General features: G+C 39.4%; 1 protein-coding gene across 1 annotated transcript in view; it reads left to right on the top strand.

Annotated features, from left to right (window-relative positions):
- LOC100408043 (POTE ankyrin domain family member A-like) overlaps window positions 1-17,002 on the top strand; it is a 70,100-nt gene that overhangs the window by 23,391 nt on the left and 29,707 nt on the right. The gene's annotated exons all lie outside the window — the stretch shown is intronic.

The following is a 17,002-nucleotide window of genomic DNA, read 5'->3' on the forward strand; positions in this document are numbered from 1 at the left end:
GATTTGGCTTTCTTTCTGTCTGTTATTGGTGTAGACGAATGATTGTGATTTTTGCACATTGATTTTATATCCTGAGACTTTGCTGAAGTTGCTTATCAGTTTCAGGAGTTTTGGGGCTGAGGTGATGGGGTCTTCTAGGTATACTATCATGTCGTCTGCAAATAGAGACAATTTGGCTTCCACTTTTCCTATTTGAATACCCTTTATTTCTTTTTCTTGCCTGATTGCTCTGGCTAGAACTTCCAGAACTATATTGAATAGGAGTGGTGAAAGAGGGCATCCTTGTCTAGTGCCAGATTTCAAAGGGAATGCTTCCAGTTCTTGCCCATTCAGAATGATATTGGCTGTTGGTTTGTCGTAAATAGCTTTTATTACTTTGAGATACGTTCCATCGATACCGAGTTTATTGAGGGTTTTTAGCATAAAGGGCTGTTGAATTTTGTCAAATGCCTTCTCTGCGTCAATTGAGATAATCATGTGGTTTTTGTTTTTGGTTCTGTTTATGTGGTGAATTACGTTGATAGACTTGCGTATGTTGAACCAGCCTTGCATCCCCAGGATGAATCCTACTTGATCATGGTGAATACGTTTTTTGATTTGCTGTTGCAATCGGCTTGCCAATATTTTATTGAAGATTTTTGCATCTATGTTCATCATGGATATTGGCCTGCAGTGCATCTTATTTATAAAAGTGCCCTAGATGCGTGACATTACCCTTCCTTTGAAAAAAAATATATTACAGTATTCTACTCACCATATATATTTTTTAACTTTTATTTATGTTATATTTTTAAATTGCATGTAAAGTTCTGGGGTACATGTGCAGATCTTGCAGGATTGTTGAGTATTTTTTAACAGTGACTTCATGTAATTTTTTCATTTATATAACTCATATAATTATACCTCATATAATTGTTAAAATTTCACTTATAAAAGAAGATTATTTCCTGCATGTTTTCTATTTTACTCCTGTTAATAGAACTCAGTATTTTACTGTGATCAGTTATTTTGTATATTTGATGAGTATCAACAGTCTTAGAATTAGCTGATTTTTGTCAAGCAAGAAATAATCCCCTTGTAACTTTTAGTATTCCTTAGTCTTTACAAGCATGAGCAAAATGATAATCAGCTTATGTAATCTACAAATGTTCAAGGGGTCTTTTAGTTCTATAATTTTAAGAATTTAATACCTCAATCTGGTATTTTAAAATGCCATATTGTATAATTTTTAAAACCTTTAAAATACATAATTGTTACATAAAATTTGAAAACTGCACTACTTATGTAAAATTTGAAAAATTCTATTTCTTATCTATCACTATTCCATGACTGTGGAAGAAAATTACATCATTCATAGTCATGACTCCTACGTATGATATCCTTCAAAGAACTGTCTGTTCCATTCACTCTTTCCATTCGCTCTTTCCATTCAATCTTTCCATTCACTCTTTCCATTCATTCACACTTTCCATTCACTCTTTCCATTCGCTCTTTCCATTCACTCTTTCCATTCGCTCTTTCCATTCGCTCTTTCCATTCGCTCTTTCCATTCGCTCCTTTCCATTCGTTCACTCTTGGCTTCACACCAGAAGTCTTCAGTTTCAGCACTCCTCCAAAATTGTTTTTCTCAGGGTTATCACCATTTCTTTTTGTAATAAATCTAGGGATTTTTTTCTTACACCTCATTTTAGTTAATCTGTCAGCAATATTTGACCCATCGGAGGACATGTGCTCTGTAACAGCATCTTCACTGGCTTTCAGGACCTCACTCCCTCAGGTGTTTCCTCCTGCTGTTCTGGTTCATTCATCATGGTCTGTTTTGCTTGCTTCTCCTCATCTTTCACCTTTCGCACATTGTTGTTTCCAAGGGCTCAGTTCTCAGTCTTCTTTCTCATGACTTTTTGTTTTTCTTTTCTTTTTTTCCTTTGAGATGGAGTCTCATTCTGTCATCCCGGCTGGAGTCCAGTGGTGTGATCTCGGCTGACTGCAACCTTTGCCTCCTGGGTTCTAGCAATTCTCCTGCTTCAGCCACCCGAGTAGCTAGAATTACTGATGGTTGCCACCATACCTGGCTAATTTTTGTATTTTTAGTAGGGACAGGGTTTCCTCATGTTGGCCAGGCTTGTCTTAATCTTCTGATCTCTGGCAATCTGCCTGCCTCGGCCTCCCAGTGTTGGGATTACAGATGTGGGCCACCATCCACAGCCCCTCATGACTTTTTCTACTGTGTATATGCTAATGATTTCCAAATGTATGTTTTAGATCTCTCTCCTTCGTTCCAGATCTCTATGTCAGTCTGCCTCCTTGACATCTCTCTTTAGTTAGTTATTGGGTATCACATACTAGTCAGATCCAAAATGGGGCTACTAATGTCCTTCCTGAAATCTACACCTCATGTAGTCTTTCCTACTTTGGCAACTCTTCCAGTTGCTCTGCCTAAAACCTCGGTGTCATTTTTGACTCATCTTTCTCTGTCTCTGACACCTCACATCTAATCTTTCAGTAAATCTTGTGAGGTCTCCCCGAAGATTATATCCAGAAGCCAGTTATATCTTGTACATCTGAGCCACCATCGTCTGTAGTCTAGATGAGTGCCATAGACTGGTAACTGATTGTCCTGGTTTTAAAAAAATTTCCTTTAAATCAATTCTTAACTCAGTGGATGTATTTAATACATAAGTCAAATTGTGTCATTCCTCTGCCCCACCCTTCTGATTATCTCCCATTTCACTCTGAGTGTGTGTCAAAACTCCTCCTAATAATGAAAAGGCGGAACACCATCTGGCACATTATCTCTCCTGCTTAAACTCCTATTTCTTACTTGCTTTGCTCTGCTTCAGCCACACTGAACTTCTTGCTGTTTCTTATCCGTCCTTATTGCTTAAAGACTCCAGGCACACCTCTGTATTTGGCTGTTACCTGTGTCTGGAAGGCCTTTTCTTCAGCTATCCTCCTGGCTTACTCTTTCCATTCTTTCAGTCCTTTACTTAAAATCCCGTTTCTCAGCAGGGACTTTTCTGGCCACCCCACTTTCCCACCACCCTTTCCCTCAAACACATGAACATTTTATTTTTCTGCTTTAGTCTTTCTCCTCTAACGTACTGTATATGTTGCCTTATCTGTCCATTATTATTGTATGTTTATCACATTCTCATCAATAGAATCTTTATTGTTCACTACTATATCCTCATTGTTCACTACTATATCCTCACTGCCTAGAAAAAGGCCTAGTGGCCAGATGTGGTGGCTCATGCCTGTAATCCCAGCACTTTAGGAGGCCGAGTCAGGTGGATCATGAGGTCAGGAGGTCAAGACCATCCTGGCTAACACGGTGAAACCCTCTCTACTAAAAATACAAAAAATTAGCTTGCTGTGGTGACAAGCTCTTGTAGTCTCAGCTACTCAGGAGGCTGAGGCAGGAGAATCGCTTGAACCCGGGTGGCGGAGGTTGCAGTGAGCCGAGATCGTACCACCGCACTCCAGCCTGGGCAACAGAGTGAGATTCTGTTTCAGAAAAAGAGAAAAAGGCCTAGCATATCAGATGTAGCTACCTAATAAATACTTATTAAATGAGTGAATGGAGTTTATCCTGGGTATATTGATTGGCTGATTGATATTACTTGAAAAATGTTTGACATGGTTCATTGTAACAATTTTGCCTGGCAGTTATGTGTATTTTTAAATTCTTTTAGCTCTTTATAATAAGCTACATTTCTTCATATTAGTTTTTTTGTTTGGGGAGAAAAGCCCAATTTTGTGGTTATTCACTATACTTTTACTGGTGATTATGATCATTGTAGTTATGGTAAAATGATTCAGAAGAATTGCAAACTTGACTGATATTTTATCAAAAAAATGTTAGGGTGGTAAATTTAATGGACTTACAAATTCTTTCCAAGGGATTGTGAACCTTCAGTATTTGAAATAAAAAGAACAGAGTTGGAATTTTTTGCTTCCTATAGGAAGACATATATTGGCCAGGCACTGTCTGTTCTGATGGAGCAGCCGCTGCTTAACTGTCTTTCAGAAGGAAGCTGCTTACATTGATATTGGTTGGTGAGCAACGCCAGTGGTCATTGATCAATTGACTAGATTTAGAACTGGCTCTGGGTGTCTTCTTGTTATCATGGCTACAGGTCAGTTCTTTCCAAAGTTTGAGTCAACTTTAACCGGAAATTTTCTATTTAAAAGTTGCCTTCCATTCACTATGTTCAAAATGAAAGTATTTTAAATCCCAGAATTGTAGACTTATTTTTTTTGATCAGGATGAATTGGTTAATAATAGGTCTCTGGAAGATTGATCTATCTATCTATCTACCTATTATCTATCTATCTATCATCTATCTATCTATCTATCTATCTATCTATCTATCTATCTATAGTCTTATCTTAACCAGAGGAGTTCTCTGTACAATTTATTTCTTAAAAATAATTGTTTTGTTTCTGTTCTTGGTATTTTTAGAAGCTTTTGCTCAAGTCCTAACATAATATTCAGTGGGAGATTTTAGTCTCTTTGTCAGTTCATGTATGTATATGGTAGTGATATTCTCTGTTTTTAAATTCCCTTTCTTGTTCACTTTCTTCTCTGTACAATAGTAATAACATTTTTATGCATGTTTACCTTATGAAAAAGTAATTCCAATTTTCTACTGGCAAATCCAGATTTTTTTTTTTTTTGAGAGAGAGAATTTTGCTCTGTTGCCCAGGTTGTAGTGCAGTGGTGCGGTCTTTGCTCCCTGCAACCTCTGGCTCCCAGGTTCAAGCAGTTCTCTTGCCTCAGCCTCCGAGTAACTGGGAATAAGGTGTGTGCCACCATGCCCAGATAATTTTTGTTTATTTAGTAGATACGGAGTTTCACCACATTGGACAGGCTGGTTTTGGACTCCTTACCTTGTGATCTACCTGCCTTGGCCTTCCAAAGTGCTAGGACTACAGGTATGAGCCACCACTCCTGGCCAAATGCAACTTTTTATATTTTGACTAAGTACTAGGCTAAAATTGAAAAAAAATTTACCAGATCATTTTATTTTCCAACAAAATCATAAGTAATCAAAAATTTCTATTTTTAAAATACAAATAATGACATTCAGATATTTTAAAAGTAAGGATACTCTCTGATATAGTTTGGCTTTGTATCCCCACCCAAATCTCAAGTAACATTGTAATTCCCAGGTGTTGGAAGAAAGATCTGGTGGGAGGTGATTGGGTCATGGTGTCAATTTCCCCCATGCTGTTCTCATGATAGTGAGTTCTCACAAGAGCTGATAGTTTCATAAGGGGCTCTTCCCCTACACGTCTCTCTCTCTCCTACCTCCTTTTGAAGAAGGTGCCTGCTTCCCCTTCACCCTCCATCATGATTATGTTTCCTGAGGCCTCCCTAGCCAGGTGTAACTGTGAATCAATTAATCCTGTTTCCTGTGTGAATTACCCAGTCTCAGCTATGTCTTTATAGCAGCATGAAAATGGACTAATACAGAGAATTGGTACCAGGGATAGTGGGGTACTGCTGTAAAGATAACCTGAAAAATGTGGAGGCAACTTTGGAACCAAGTAACAGACAGGGGTTCTAACAGTTTGGAGGACTCAAAGAAAGACAGGAAGATGTGGGAAAGTTTGGAACTTCCTTCAGACTTGTTGAATTTTTTTTACCAAAATGCTGATAGTGACATGGACAATGAAGTCCAGGCTAAGGTGGTTTTAGATGGAGATTAGGAACTTTTCGGGAACTGGAACAAAGGTGACTCTTGCATGTTTTAGCAAAGAGACTCCCAGCATTTTTCCCCTGCCCTAGGAATCTGTGAAATTTTGAACTTGACAGAGATAATTCAGGGTATTTGATGGAAATTTCTAAGCAGCAAAGCATTCCAAGAGATGAACTGGTTGATTCTGAAAGCATTCAGTTTTATGAATTCACAAAGAGATGGTTTTAAGTTGGAACTTATGTTTAAAAAGGAAGCAGAGCATAAATTTGGAAACTTTACAGCCTGACTTTGGTGTGGAACAGAAAAATATTTCATTTTCTGGGAAGGAATGCAGGCTGGCTGTAGAAATTTGCATAAGTAATGAGTAGTGGAATGTTAATCACCATGACAATGAGAAAAGTGTCCCCAGGGCATGTCAGAGAGTTTTTGGCAGCCACTCCCATCACAGGCCTGGAGGCTTGGAAGGAAAGAATGGTTTCATGGGTGGGCCAAGGCCTTTGCTACTATGTGCAGCCTTGGGACTTGGTGCTCTGTGTTGGGCTGCTACAGGTCCAGCTGTGGCTAAAAGGGGCCAAAGTGCAGCTTAGCCTTTATGAATTAATTACCCAGTCTTCAGTATTTCTTAATAGCAGTGTGAAAATGGACTAATAAACTCTCCCTCAAGACATTTTCCCAGTTTCATCTTTCATGTTCTGTGTACCACTGCTATTTTCAAAACTTCATTTAGAGGTAAACTTTATTATATTGAGTAATAGAAACAGAAATATAGCACAAATATAATTATGACTTTCATGTTTAACAGTCATTGCTTGTATTTGGTGGACTCCAGCTTTTTAATGTAGCATTCAGTGTCATGTAGCATTCACCTTCTATTCTTATCTTTCAAGTATTTTATACTTCTTTTTCAAGTTCCTAGTATACTTGTAGACTTCATGTGCTTAATTTCTGTGCTCACATTCTGTTCTCTAACTGGAATGGTTTTCTCTCACTGTTTTTACTAGTGGGCTTCTCTTATATTTTGCCTCTTTTAAAGGAAGGCTTTAGCCTGTGTGCTAAAATACAACTTTTTATGTATGAAGTCTTATATAACACATTAGATCATTATTGTGTATTACCTTTTTTGAGTCATGGAATGCATATTTCTTTTTATGTTGTTTGTACTTCATAAACATTTTTAAAATTAATCAGTGAATTGAGATGGAAAAGAGTTGGAGGTTTACAAAAATTGAGGGTTTTTTGTTCGTTGTCGATAAGAGTTATTAGAAAACATTGGCTTTCTTTAGTTTTTAAAGTAGTGACTTTGCCTTGCATATGAAGAAAGTAAAGAAACATCAAAATAAAAAAATGGACCTCAAAATAATCTGTGTTTACACCCATGTTTGAGAAGGCCAAGTTACTAACTCACGGTCTGCTACAAGTAAAAGTTTAAGTGAAATAGATAAGGATCATAGAAGGTAAAATATGTAAGTCCTTCATAAGAATTTCTGGGAATACCCCATCAAAAGTGGGCAAAGGATAAGAACAGACGCTTCTCAAAAGAAGGCATTTACATGGCCAAAAAAAGTATTGAAAAAGCTCATCATCACTGATGATTAGAGAAATGGAAATCTAAGCCACAATGAGATACCATCTCATGCCAGTTAAAATAGCAATCATTAAAAAGTCAGGAAACAACAGATGCTGACAAGACTGTGGAGAGATAGGAATGCTTTTATACTGTTGTTGGGATTGTGAATTAGTTCAACCATTATGGAAGACAGTGTGGTGATTCCTCAAGGATCTAAAACCAGAAATACCATTTGACCCAGCAATCCCATTACTGTGTATATACCCAAAGGATTATAAATCGTTAAACTATAAAGACACACACACACATATGTTTACTGCAGCACTATTTACAATAGCAAAGACTTGGAACCAACCCAAATGCCCATCAATGATAGACTGGATAAAGAAAATGTGGAACATATGCACCATGGAATACTGTGCTGCCATAAAAAAGAATGAGTTCACGTCCTTTGCAGGGACATGGATGAGGCTGGAAACCATCATTCTTAGCAAACTAACACAGGAACAGAAAACCAAACACCGCATGTTCTCACTCATAAGTGGGAGTTGAAGAATAAGAACACATGGATACAGGGAGGGGAACGTCACATGTAGACAGCCAGAGGAGCCCACCCTCTCTGGTGGAATCAGCAGCAAGGCTTCTATAAACTTTCAGTGAACTCCAGAGACATGAAACCAGAATAGGGGGAATTTGTATGTCTCAGAGAAGAACAGAGAGGCCTAGAAAAAGATAACCAGCTCTCACTGACCTTGCTGCAAAATAGTTGTTAGCTGAAGTATGTTAAATACTGCATGAAGTAGGAGTTATAACCACAGGCTGTTCTAAGTAACTGCACCATCCCTCTGCTGTGTGATTTGCAAACATATAAAATAAAGTACTCTGAGGCAGTTCGGGACTGAAGAGACTGACATCATCAGCTTTTTGGACCGCTGGGCACATCTTTATATATGTCTGTCTATATGTCTTTCTTTATCTCCTGCTGTTCCCTCTTAGGTTTTTGAACCCTTGTGCAGTGTGGGATGCAGCACATGCCAATCACACACTGGGGCCTGTTGGGGGTTTGGGGACACAAGGAGGGAGAGCACTAGGTCAAATACCTAATGCATTCAGCTTGCAAGACTTAAAACCTAGATGACGGGTTGATAGGTGCAGCAAGCCACCATGGCACATGTATACCTATGTAACACACCTGCATGTTCTGCACATGTGTCCTCGAAGTTAGAAAAGAAAAGAAATCTCTGGGAAGGAATGTTAACACTGATTACTTTTCCTGGAAATAGAATAATGTAGTCTCCTAAAGCTGGAAATACTCAACTATATCAGTGCTGTTGAAAGATTGATTACAATAAGGATTAATGACTTTGACTAGGAGCAGTTTCAGTAAATGGTAGCTACGGAACTCTGTAGTGGATGAACATGGACAACTCTTGAGAGAAACTTTACTGGGAAAAACAATAGAGAAATGGGCAATAATTGAAGAAGAATGTGGGATTTGAGGACATTTTCTCTCCTTTTGTATTTCAAAACAGAAATTTTAGAGTATGTTCTTTACTGTTAGGAATGATCTATACAAGAAGAAATTGTTTATGAAATGTAATTTGTTTGCTTGGTTGCACGTCTAAGCATTAAACAGCTTGATTTATTATCTTTTATGGATGTTTAGCAAACTAATTTTCCTTAGAACTTCTGTTCATATATAGTTTTATGGTTAGAGTTGTTTTTTTTTCAGAATTGCTTCAGAAATGTAACATATTAGTGTAACTGAATATGCAGATGATGACCTAGAACTTAAACTATTATATACAGATGTGTTACGTAATTATAATACACAGTCACATACTTAGGCCATGTTCAATAGAATTTAATTGTTCCCGCATAATTGTACATATTGCAATACCTTCGAGAGTAGCATCATGAATAGCTATGATTTGCTGAGGTACTTACTCCAAAATATCAGGTATATGAACTTTTTTTTTTTCTCTCTTTTTTTTAAAAATTTTATTGGATTTTAGGTTTTGGGGTACATGAGCAGAGCATGCAAGACAGTTGCGTAGGTACACACATGGCAGTGTGCTTTGCTTTTCTTCTCCCCTTCACCCACATTTGGCATTTCTCCCCAGGCTATCCCTCCCCACCTCCCCCTCCCACTGGCCCTCCCCTTTTCCCCCAATAGACCCCAGTGTTTAGTACTCCCCGTTCTGTGTCCATGTGTTCTCATTTTTCATCACCCACCTATGAGTGAGAATATGTAGTGTTTCATTTTCTGTTCTTGTGTCAGTTTGCTGAGGATGACGTTCTCCAGATTCATCCATGTCCCTACAAAGGACACAAACTCATCATTTCTGATTGCTGCATAATATTCCATGGTGTATATGTGCCACATTTTTCCAATCCAGTCTATTATCAGTAGGCATTTGGGTTGATTCCAGGTCTTTGCTATTGTAAACAGTGCTGCAATGAACATTTGTGTACATGTGTCCTTATAGTAGAACGATTTATAGTCCTTTGGATATATACCCAGTAATGGGATTGCTGGGTCAAATGGAATTTCTATTTCTAAGGCCTTGAGGAATCACCACACTGTCTTCCACAATGGTTGAACTAATTTACACTCCCACCAACAGTGTAAAAGTGTTCCTTTTTCTCCACATCCTCTCCAGCATCTGTTGTCTCCAGATTTTTTAATGATCACCATTCTAACTGGCGTGAGATGGTATCTCAATGTGGTTTTGATTTGCATCTCTCTGATGACCAGTGACGGTGAGCATTTTTTCATATGATTGTTGGCCACATATATGTCTTCTTTTGTAAAGTGTCTGTTCATATGCTTTGCCCACTTTTGAATGGGCTTGTTTGTTTTTTTCCTGTAAATCTGTTTGAGTTCTTTGTAAATTCTGGATATCAGCCCTTTGTCAGATGGGTAGACTGCGAAAATTTTTTCCCATTCTGTTGGTTGCCGATCCACTCTAGTTACTGTTTCTTTTGCCGTGCAGAAGCTGTGGAGTTTCATTAGGTCACATTTGTCTATTTTGGCTTTTGTTGCCAATGCTTCCGGTGTTTTGTTCATGAAGTCCTTGCCTACTCCTATGTCCTGGATAGTTTTGCCTAGATTTCCTTCTAGGGTTTTTATGGTGCCAGGTCTTATGTTTAAGTCTTTAATCCATCTGGAGTTAATTTTAGTGTAAGGTGTCAGGAAGGGGTCCAGTTTCTGCTTTGTGCACATGTCTAGCCAGTTTTCCCAACACCATTTGTTAAACATGGAGTCCTTTTCCCATTGCTTGTTTTTGTCAGGTTTATCAAAGATTGTATAGTTGTAGATATGTTGTGTTGCCTCTGGTGCCTCTGTTTTGTTCCATTGGTTTATATCTCTGTTTTGGTACCAGTACCATGCTGTTTTGATTACTGTAGCCTTGTAGTATAGTTTGAAATCTGGTAGTGTGATGCCCCCCGCTGTGTTCTTGTTGCTTAGAATTGACTTGGCTATGCGGGCTCTCTTTTGGTTCCATATGAAGTTCATGGTGGTTTTTTCCAGTTCTGTGAAGAAAGTCAATGGTAGCTTGATGGGGATAGCGTTGATTCTGTAAATTACTTTGGGCAGTATAGCCATTTTTACAATATTAATTCTTCCTAACCATGGACATGGAATGTTTCTCCATCTGTTTGTGTCCTCTCTGATTTCGTTGAGCAGTGGTTTGTAGTTCTCCTTGAAGAGGTCTCTTACGTTCCTTGTGAGTTGTATTCCAAGGTATTTTATTCTTTTTGTAGCAATTGCGAATGGCAGTTCGTTCTTGATTTGGCTTTCTTTACGTCTGTTATTGGTGTAGACGAATGCTTGTGATTTTTGCACATTGATTTTATATCCTGAGACTTTGCTGAAGTTGCTTATCAGTTTCAGGAGTTTTTGGGCTGAGGCGATGGGGTCTTCTAGGTATACTATCATGTCGTCTGCAAATAGAGACAATTTGGCTTCCACCTTTCCTATTTGAATACCCGTTATTTCTTTTTCTTGCCTGATTGCTCTGGCTAGAACTTCCCGTACTATATTGAATAGGAGTGGTGAAAGAGGGCATCCTTGTCTAGTGCCAGATTTCAAAGGGAATGCTTCCATTTTTGCCCATTCAGTATGATATTGGCTGTTGGTTTGTCATAAATAGCTTTTATTACTTTGAGATACGTGCCATCGATACCGAGTTTATTGAGGGTTTTTAGCATAAAGGGCTGTTGAATTTTGTCGAATGCTTTCTCTGCATCAATTGAGATAATATGTGGTTTTTGTTTTTGGTTCTGTTTATGTGGTGAATGACGTTGATAGACTTGCGTATGTTGAACCAGCCTTGCATCCCCGGTATGATTCCTACTTGATCATGATGAATAAGTTTTTTGATTTGCTGTTGCAATCGGCTTGCCAATATTTTATTGAAGATTTTTGCATCTATGTTCATCATGGATATTGGCCTGAAGTTTTCTTTTCTCGTTGGGTCTCTGCCGGGTTTTGGTATCAGAATGATGTTGGTCTCATAAAATGATTTGGGAAGGCTTCCCTCTTTTTGGATTGTTTGAAATAGTTTTAGAAGGAATGGTACCAGATCCTCCTTGTGTGCCTGGTAGAATTCGGCAGTGAACCCGTCTGGACCTGGGCTTTTTTTGTGTGGTAGGCTCTTAATTGCTGCCTCAACTTCAGACCTTGTTATTGGTCTATTCATAGTTTCAGCTTCCTCCTGGTTTAGGCTTGGGAGGACACAGGAGTCCAGGAATTTATCCATTTCTTCCAGGTTTACTAGTTTATGCGCATAGAGTTGTTTGTAATATTCTCTGATGATGGTTTGAATTTCTGTGGAATCTGTGGTGATTTCCCCTTTATCATTTTTTATTGCATCTATTTGGTTGTTCTCTCTTTTATTTTTAATCAATCTGGCTAGTGGTCTGTCTATTTTGTTGATCTTTTCAAAAAACCAGCTCTTGGATTTATTGATTTTTTGAAGGGTTTTTCGTGTCTCAATCTCCTTCAGCTCAGCTCTGATCTTAGTTATTTCTTGTCTTCTGCTGGGTTTTGAGTTTTTTTGATCTTGCTCCTCTAGCTCTTTCAATTTGACGATAGGGTGTCAATTTTGGATCTCTCCATTCTCCTCATATGGGCACTTATTGCTATATATTTTCCTCTGGAGACTGCTTTAAATGTGTCCCAGAGGTTCTGGCATGTTGTGTCTTCGTTCTCTTTGGTTTCGAAGAACTTCTTTATTTCTGCCTTCATTTCATTGTTTACCCAGTCAACATTCAAGAGCCAGTTGTTCAGTTTCCATGAAGCTGTGCGCTTCTGGGTCGGTTTCTGTATTCTGAGTTCTAACTTGATTGCACTATGGTCTGAGAGGCTGTTTGTTATGATTTCCGTTGTTTTGCATTTGTTGAGCAGTGCTTTACTTCCAATTATGTGGTCAATTTTAGAGTAGGTGTGATGTGGTGCTGAGAAGAATGTGTATTCTGTGGATTTGGGGTGGAGAGTTCTCTAAATGTCTATCAGGTTTGCTTGCTCCAGGTCTGAGTTCAAGCCCTGGATATCCTTGTTGATTTTCTGTCTGGTTGATCTGTCTAGTATTGACAGTGGAGTGTTAAAGTCTCCCACTATTATTGTGTGGTAGTCTAAGTCCTTTTGTAAGTCATTAAGAACTTGCCTTATGTATCTGGGTGCTCCTGCATTGGGTCCATATATGTTTAGGATCGTTAGCTCTTCTTGTTTTATCGATCCTTTTACCATTATGTAATGGCCTTCTTTGTCTCTTTTGATCTTTGTTGCTTTAAAGTCTATTTTATCAGAGATGAGAATTGCAACTCCTGCTTTTTTTTGCTTTCCATTTGCTTGGTAAATCTTCCTCCATCCCTTTATTTTGAGCCTTTGTGTATCCTTGCATGTGAGATGGGTTTCCTGGATACAGCGCACTGATGGGTTTTGGGTTTTTATCCAATTTGCCAGTCTGTGTCTTTTGATTGGTGCATTTAGTCCATTTACATTTAGGGTTAATATTGTTATGTGTGAATTTGATACTGCCATTTTGATGCTAAGTGGCTGTTTTGCCTGTTAGTTGTTGTAGATTCTTCATTATGTTGAAGCTCTTTAGCATTCAGTGTGATTTTGGAATGGCTGGTACTGGTTGATCCTTTCTATGTGTAGTGCCTCTTTTAGGAGCTCTTGTAAAGCAGGCCTGGTGGTGACAAAATCTCTGAGTACTTGCTTGTTCGCAAAGGATTTTATTTTTCCTTCACTTCTGAAGCTCAGTTTGGCTGGATATGAAATTCTGGGTTGAAAGTTCTTTTCTTTAAGAATGTTGAATATTGGCCCCCACTCTCTTCTGGCTTGTAGTGTTTCTGCCGAGAGATCTGCTGTGAGTCTGATGGGCTTCCCTTTGTGGGTGACCCGACCTTTCTCTCTGGCTGCCCTTAGTATTCTCTCCTTTATTTCAACCCTGTTGAATCTGACGATTATGTGCCTTGGGGTTGCTCTTCTTGCGGAATATCTTTGTGGTGTTCTCTGTATTTCCTGCAATTGAGTGTTGTCCTGTCTTGCTAGGTGGGGGAAATTTTCCTGGATGATGTCCTGAAGAGTATTTTCCAGCTTGGATTCATTCTCTTCGTCCCCTTCTGGTACACCTATCAAACGTAGGTTAGGTCTTTTCACATAGTCCCACATTTCTTGGAGACTTTGTTCATTCCTTTTTGTGCTTTTTTCTCTGATCTTGGTTTCTCGTTTTATTTCATTGAGTTGATCTTCGACTTCAGATATTCTTTCCTCTGCTTGGTCAATTCGGCTATTGAAACTTGTGTTTGCTTCGTGAAGTTCTCGTATTGTGTTTTTCAGCCCCTTTAATCCATTCATATTCCTCTCTAAGTTATCCATTCTTGTTATCATTTCCTCGAATCTTTTTTCAAATCTTTTTTCAAGGTTCTTAGTTTCTTTGCATTGATTTAATACATGTTCTTTTAGCTCACAGAAGTTTCTCATTATCCATCTTCTGAAGTCTAATTCCATCGTTTCGTCACAGTCATTCTCCGTCCAGCTTTGTTCCCTTGCTGGTGAGGAGTTTTGTTCCTTTCTAGGAGGTGAGGTGTTCTGGTTTTGGGTGTTTCCTCCTTTTTGCGCTGGTTTCTTCCCATCTTTGTGAATTTGTCCGCTGGGCGTCTGCGTAGTTGCTGACTTTTCGATTGGGTCTCTGAGTGGACACCCAGAATGTTGATGATGAAGTATTTCTGTTGCTTGGTTTTCCTTCTACCAGTCTAGCCCCTTCGCTGTGTGACTGCTGAGGTCCGCTCCAGACCCTGCTTGTCTGGGGTGCACCTCTAGCAGTTGTGGCACAGCATGGGATGCTACCAGTTTCTTTTTCTGCTATCTTTGTCCCAGGATGATGCCTGCCTAATGTCAGTCTTTTGGATATAGAGGGGTCAGGGAGCTGCTTGAGGAGACAGTTTGTACTTTATAGGAGCTTGATTGCTGAGCTGTGAGCTGTGTTGTTCATTCAGGGCTGTTAGGCTGCTATGTTTGATTCTGCTGCAACAGAGCTCATTAAAAAAAACCCTTTTTTTTCTCAAATGCTCTGTGTTGAGGGGTTTGGGCTTTATTTTTGGATGTCTGTTGAGGTCCTGCCCAGCTAGGACACAGACTAGCCACTGTTTGCCTGCCGAGGCTCCGCCCTGCTGTTGTGATGCTTGCCCTGGCTCTGCTGTTCTGCTTTTCTCCGCCACACCCTGCGGCAGAGTCTCTCTGTTGTAGCAGGTTGCCTCGGCAATGGCAGGCTGCGTCAGCAGTGGGCGTGTATCTCAGTAGGGACGGGTTGCCTCGGCAACGGCTGGCTGCATCAGCAATGGGCGTGTATCTCAGTTGGGGCGGGTTGCCTCGGTAATGGTGGACGCCCCTTTCCCTCGGAGCGCCTCAGGCCGTCTGCACGGGGCTTGTTTGAAATCGTGGTTTTGTTCGTCCCACTGGGCCACCCCTAACGCTCTGTCCCTGCAATCCCCTGGGCTGGCCTACTGTCCAAGTCTAGCTCAGTCTCAAGTCCAGCCCTCTCACCTCTCCAGTTGCCGGTTCAATGGGGCACCCGGACGAGCGCGCCCTGTGGGGAGCACTGGGTAGGGCCGGCCACCACCACCCCGGCTGCTGGCTTCGCCAGGCGGAGTTTCTGCCTGGCGTACCGCGTCTCCTCTTCACTTGGGAATTTCCCTGTTCCGTGGGCAACAAAGATCAGTCTGGAAATGCAGCTCAGACTCACCTCTCCGCGGACACAGCGAGAGCTCCAATTCTGGGTTGTTCTCACAGCACCATCTTGAGTCCTCCACTTTTTTTTTTTTTTTTTTAGATGAAGTCTTATTCTGTCACCCAGGCTGGAGTGCACTGGCGTGAACTCGGCTCACTGCAACCTCTGCCTTCCGGGTTCAAGAATTTTTCCCACCTTAGCCTCCCAAGTAGCCAGGACTACCAGCATGCACCTGACTACTTTTTTGTATTTTAGTAGCGTGGAGGTTTCACCATGTTTCCTAGGCTGGTTGTGAACTCCTGAGCTCAGGCAGTCCACCTGCCTTGGCCTCCTAAAGTGCTATTTGCAATAGCAAAGTCTTGGAAGCAACCGAAATGCCTGGCCAGGTGTATGAACCTTATAGTTGTTTAGATTCTGGGGAGTAGGGAATGATTTTGTTCATGAATTTGAGAAAAGCAAACTATTGACACTATCACAGGTTATTACTTCTGGATTATAAAGTTCTAAACTATTAAAGCCATGTTTCCCTGTGCCAATAGTGTTATCAGCATGTATTGTATGCTCAATGAGTATTTGTTGAATGCATGAATAAACAGTTGAAGAGATGAATGAATGTCATTGATTAATTTCTTTAAAAAACTAAGTTTTTAGTTTTCTGAAAGTAGTAGGTTTCCAAACTTGCCTCTGTATAGTTAACAAAATGCAAGATTCAGAAATTATTCGTTATAATTATAGCCAAAAATGGAATGATAATATGGATTCAATCTGCTATCATATCTCTTAAAAACACTTGAAAATAAATACTACTTTCACAGCATATTGGAAAACACATGTTTTGGAGGCAGAATTCTTGGATTTTAGTGCTCTGTCAACTACTGACCAGCTCAATGGGCTGGGGACATTTATATGGTCTTTCTGCGCCTAGTTTCTCCTTTAATAGAATCCCTAATATATTACCTAGCTCACAGAGATGTTATGATGACTAAAATGAGCTTGACGCATGCACAGTACTTAGAATGATGCATAGTGCCTGCATAAATCCTGGAAAAGATAATATTATCGTTAAAAAAGGGTTCCCCTCATGTAAGAAGAAAAGTAATGTTTTCCAGTTAGGATTTAGTGCCAGTAAAACTTGTTTTTATTGAAAAAGACAACAATGAGAAGTCCTGGTATATTTCTTTCTATCACATAATACAAGTAACATATTTTTTCTTTTGTCTTGACTTTCAGGAAGTGTGATCTAAATTTAATTCTTTGTAATGATATTATTTTTACCATATTTTCTTTCTCACTTAATGTTACTCTTTCTGTTTGTAGTTTATTTCTCCTTGTGAAAACGATTATATTTACATTACCTCTTAAAAAATGACCTGAAAACTTAATGGATAGAAGGAATAACATATAAATGCAGAGATTTTATATAATAACACTAGTTTTGGACATTCTTTTTACTTTATGTATTTGCTATTTGTCTAAAAGGAATTGTTTCT

Source organism: Callithrix jacchus, chromosome 16 (genome assembly GCF_049354715.1).
Source record: "Callithrix jacchus isolate 240 chromosome 16, calJac240_pri, whole genome shotgun sequence".
NCBI classification, from domain to species: domain Eukaryota; kingdom Metazoa; phylum Chordata; class Mammalia; order Primates; family Cebidae; genus Callithrix; species Callithrix jacchus.